Source organism: Bison bison, unplaced genomic scaffold (assembly GCF_000754665.1).
Source record: "Bison bison bison isolate TAMUID 2011002044 unplaced genomic scaffold, Bison_UMD1.0 scf7180017864329, whole genome shotgun sequence".
Classification (NCBI taxonomy): Eukaryota; Metazoa; Chordata; class Mammalia; order Artiodactyla; family Bovidae; genus Bison; species Bison bison.
In genome coordinates, this window is record NW_011494901.1 from 1,574,636 (window position 1) to 1,580,375 (window position 5,740).

Genomic DNA, 5,740 nt, shown 5'->3' on the forward strand with positions numbered 1-5,740 from the left:
TAAAGGCAAAGGAGAAAAGTAAAGATATACCCATCTGAATGCAGAGTTCCAAAGAATAACAAGGAGAGATAAGAAAGTCTTCCTCAGGGATCAATGCAAAGAAATAGAGGAAAACAACAGAATGGGAAGGACTAGAGATTTCTTCAAGAAAATTAGAGATACCAAGGGAACATTTCATGCAGAGACGAGCACAATAAAGGACAAAAATCATATGAAACTAACAGAAGCAGAAGCAGAAGATATTAAGAAGAGGTGGCAAGATACACAGAATTATACGAAAAAGATTTTAATGACCCAGATACCCGTGATGGTGTGATCACCATCCGTCCATGGGATGTCACCTAGAGCCAGACATCCTGGAGTCTGAAGTCAAGTGGACCTTAGGAAGCATCACTACGAACAAAGCTAGTGGAGGTGATGGAATTCCAGTTAAGCTATTTGAAGTCCTAAAGATGATGCTGTTAAGATGCTGCATACAATCTGCCAGCAAATTTGGAAAACTCAGCAGTGGCCATGGGACTGGAAAAGGTCAGTTTTCATTCCAATCTCAAAGAAAGGCAATGTCAAAGAATGTTCCTAAAGGAAATCAGTCCTGAATATTCATTGGAAGGACTGGTGCTGAAGCTCAAACTCCAATACTTTGGCCACCTGATGCAAAGAACTGACTCATTGGAAATGACCCTGATGCTGGGAAAGATTGAAGGCAGGACGAGAAGGGGATGACAGAGGATGAAGTGGTTGGATGGCATCACTGACTCGATGGACACGAGTTTGAGCAGGCTCTGGGACTTGGTGATGGGCAGGGAGGCCTGGTATGCTGCAGTCCATGGGGTCACAAAGAGTCGGACATGACTGAGCGACTTCACTTTCACTTTTCACTTTCCTGCATTGGAGAAGGAAATGGCAACCCACTCCAGTGTTCTTGCCTAGAGAATCCCAGGGGCGGGGGAGCCTGGTGGGCTGCCGTCTATGGGGTCGCACAGAGTCAGACACGACTGAAGTGACTTAGCAGCAGACAGTGTGTTGAAAAGCAGAGACATTCCTCTGTCAACAAATGTCCATATAGTCAAGGCTATGGTTTTCCCAGTGGTCATGTATGGTTGTGAGAGCTGAATCATAAAGAAGGCAGAGCACCCAAGAATTGATGCCTTCAAACTGTGGTGGTGGAGTAGACTCCTGAGAGTCCCTTGGACTGCAAGGAGATCCAACCAGTCCATCCTAAAGGAAAGCAGTCCTGAATGTTCATTGGAAGGACTGATGCTGAAGCTGAAATGCCAGTCTTTTGGTCACCTGATGTGAAGAGCCAACTCTTTGGTATAGTCTCTGATGCGGGAAAGGTTGAAGGCAGGAGGAGAAGGGGATGACAGAGGATGAGATGGTTGGATGGCATCATCAACTTGATGGACATGAGTTTGAGCAAGCTCTGGGAGTTGATGGTGGACAGAGAAGCTGGGCATGCTGTGGACCATGAGGTCGCAGAGTCGGACACGACTGAGCGTCTGAATGGAACTGAACAACAGAAGGATTCGATATTTTTACCGAATCCACTTTATTGAAATATCACCACATTGTGAGCTTTTTGTTGGTTTTGGAGATGACTTGCTTGTGGGTATTTTGGTTTGCAAATATTTCTTTGCATTCTGGGTTGCCTTCATTCCTGAAGGTTTCCTTTTTTGGACACCTGCTTTGAAGCTGAAGTAGGTCGTGTTTCCCTGGTTTTGGTTTATTCCCCTTTGCTCTAGGAGATGGATTCCAAAAGACCTTGCAAGGAAGTCATCCAAACCCAGAAAGACCTTGTAGTTTATATTCTCACATGTTCTACCTATGTTTTCCTCAAGACTTTCATAGGATCCCTCCTGACCTTTAGATATTTATGATTTGAAGTTCATTTCGTGTATGGTGTTAGAGAGTACTCTTACCTCATTCTCATTTTCTTTGTTTTAATAAGCCTCCTACCATCCTTCATAGTGTCTCTTACCAGTGTCTATTGCCAGCATCAGGGGAGGAATATTCCCTATTCTCCACACCTTCTCCATCAGTTAGTGCTGGTCACGTTTCTGACAATGGCCATTCTGAGTGCTGGGAGGCGATTCCTTCCTATGGTTTTGATTTGCATTTCTCATATTTAGCAAAACTGACCTCTTCTCATGTGGTTTCTTTTCAAGGGTGAGTTCATGTTACCTCTCGACGCAGCTTCCTGTAACTCGCCCTGTTTTAAATTCTTTTCTGATGACCACCCCTAGGACGTTTGTTGAGATCAGCTGTTTTTGACTTCAGACCCTTTGGTCCTGAGAATACTCAATGCCCTTCTGCACAGCTTTTCAAGCTGTTGTTCCAGAAAATGGCCACAAGGCCAGAGCATTACACACATACACATACACACACACACACACACACACACACACACTTCCCCTCACCCCACCCTGTCATTTCAGTGTGCTTTTATATTGGAATAGAAGTGATTTCTGATTTTACGTGTGTTTCAGTCCTACAGAAACGTGATACATTCATGGATGAACATTTATCTATTCTCTTTCAAGTTCTTGTTCCCATCTAGGTGATTACAGTGTGTTCAGTAAACTTCCACCTGGTAGGTCGTTTTGGATCATCTATTGCATACACATATGAGAGTCTATTCAAATTTCCTCCTTTACTTCACGGAAGATTGAGGGCTCCTGCAGAGGGCAAGAGTCACTCCAGGAACGTCGTGGGGGCACACTGCCTGCCTGCCACATCCTCCCAGGACCCTGAGCTCCCAAACAGTCCAGCCTGGGACTCAAACCTGCCCAGTCTCCAGAGATATGATTCCAGCCAAGATAACCATGGGATGAGGGGAATAGAGTCAGCATATGTTTCTATATTTATTGTGTTTATCCAGTTATTTGAACTTGAGTATATAGGTGAATTACAAGTCAGCGGGTGGGTTTTTTTGTTTGTTTGTTTAATTCATAGTCACCTGATTCACTCACGCATTGCTGCATTTCAGAGACTGGTCCTGCATAGATTATGACAGAAAGAGGAGTATCATTCTTAGTATTACCCAGTAGGTCCTTGGGGCTTATTTTCTAAATAGTAGTGTGCACATGTTAGACAAGTAGCTTATTTCTATGTGCCCAACACCTTTCTTCTCTGCTAACAGTAAGAGAGATGATTTTTTTCTAAGTCTGGGAACTGTTTATCTTGGCTCAAAGAGCTCCTACGTATCCATTTTTAGATTCCACCTACAAGTGACCTCATATTCTATTTGTCGCTCCCTCTCTGTCTTACTTCACTTGCTGTGATCATCTCTACCTTCTTGCCTGTTCTTGGACACGGCACTGTTCCATTCTTCCTGACGGCTGGCTCACGTACCATTGAGTATACAGAACCCATTTTATTTATTCATCTCTTTGTCCTTGTCCACTTGGGTTTCGGCAGTGTCCTTCGTATGGAAATTGGTCCGGCAAGGATGGCATGGGTACCCTTGTCTTCGAAAATGCTTCTTTTCCCTGACTGTTTCCCCAGGCACCTCCACGCTTCATTTTCTGAAGATCCTCCTTGTTTTGCTTTCTAGTGGATGAACCAATGGAAGTTTTTAGTAATCCCGTCAAAACTAATTTCTTGATGGGAGTTGCTATTCCTAAGCTTTTCCCATTTTTATCTTGTGAACCTTCATTCTTGATTATTTCATGGGTTTGTAGCCATCCATCCACTCTTTCTTTTTCATTTGAGAGACATTACTCTGTATGCTTTGGGTTACAACAGAGTGATTCAATATTTTCATGGAATATATACCATTTAAGATATTGCAAAATCATGTCTATGCTTCTGTCTGCTGCATACAATATCCTATTGTTTTTCTTAAATTATACAGTGATTTTTATTTCTTAATTTCTACTTCAGTCTGGCAACACCCACAACCAAATCCCCACAGGAATCTGTTAGTTTCTGGATTTGTGAGTTTCTTTCTCTTTCACAGATAAGACCATTTGTGTCTTATTTTAGATGGAAATTAAATGTGATTTCCTATGGCCGTTTTCTCTATGTTTCTGACAACCTTGCCTTAGATGAGAGCATGTAAATAAATTCTCCTGAAAGGAGTATAATTTTCAGGAAGAGTATAACGTGAAAGGGACTTTTGTTCACCTTTTAGCCCGCCAGTTGCGGTCCTGAAATAGAAACTTTTCCCTATTTCAGCCAGGAACCTGAGGGGCATAGTTGCCAACCTGAAATGCAGGAGTAGGCACTCTTGCCTCTTGCTGGGCCACCAGGGACCCGGGGGGCGCCGCCTCCCCCAGGTCGGCAAGAGGAGACGCTATTCCACTGGTCCGTGTGGACCATCATGGAAGTCCCTACTTATTCATTTTAAAGTGAAATTGCAAAGCTAACCTGTTAGATGCTCTAGTTTGCCAAATTTTTTATCATTAGAAATACTTTAAATACTAAGCATATACAGATTGTTCTACGTGACAGACAGACCCTAAGGTGAGCCCCAATGATTTCCCATCTCCCAGTATCCATACTTTTGTGTGATTCCCTCTTCTTGAGTGAGGGCAGGACCTGTGACTTGCTTCTAACCAATAGAATATGGCAAAGGTGATGTGAAGTCAGTTCCTTGACTACGTTGTGTTATATGGAAAAGATGATGAGATGTCACACACACGATTATGTTGCGTTGTAAATGACTCTGTGTCAGCAAACTGGGGTGAAAGATTCTTCTTGGGTTTTTGAAGCGAGCAGCAGCATTAGAGAAGACTGCTGCAGGCTGATTATATGCATTTCTCCAGCTCAGCTGGTAAAGAATCCTCCTGCAATGCAGGAGACGTGGGTTCGATCCCTGGGTTGGGAAGATCCCAACCTGGAGAAGGGAACGCCTACCCACTCCAGTATTCTTGCCTGGAGAATTCCATGGACAGAGGAGCCTGACAGGCTTGAGACCATGGGGTCACAAAGAGTCAGACATGACTGAGCGACTTTCACTTTCAAAATTCATATGTGGAAATCCTAACCCCAAAGGGATGGTATTAGGAGGTGTGGCCTTTGGAGGTAATTAGGTCATAGTGGTGATGCCTTCATGAATGGTATTAATACCCTTATAGAAAAGGCCCCAGAGAGCTCTGGTGCCCTTTTTCTGCCATATGAGGACACGAATACAAACTGACAGTCTGCGACCCAACAGAGGGCTCTCACCAGAACCGGGCTATGCTGCTATCTGACTTCCAGCCTCCAGAACTGGGAGAAATAAGTTGCTGTTGTTTATAAGCCACATCCGCCTGCAAGAGGGTGGAGTAGAAGGATGTGTGCTCATCTTCCCCTGCGAGAACTCTAAATTACAACTCACTGCTGAATAACCATTGACAGCAGAAGATTGGATCCCATCAAAAAAAGATACCCCACGGCCAAGGGCAAAGGAGAAGCCCCAGCAAGATGGTAGGAGGGGCAAAATCACACCTAGAATCAAACCCCATTCCCGCCAGAGGCGCTCGGAGGGCTCAAACAAACCTTGTACACACCAGGAGACCCCACGAAAACTGAGCCAGACCTGCCTTTGAGTATCTCCTGTGGAGGTATGGGTCAGCAGTGGCCTGCCGCAGAGGAAGGGGCTCTGGGTGCAGCAAACCTGGGTGTGGCACAAGCCCTCTTGGAGGAGGCCACCATTGACCCCAACATCAGTCAGTTCAGTTCAGTTGCTCAGTCGTGTCCGACTCTTGGTGACCCCATGAATCGCAGCACACCAGGCCTCCCTGTCCATCACCAACTC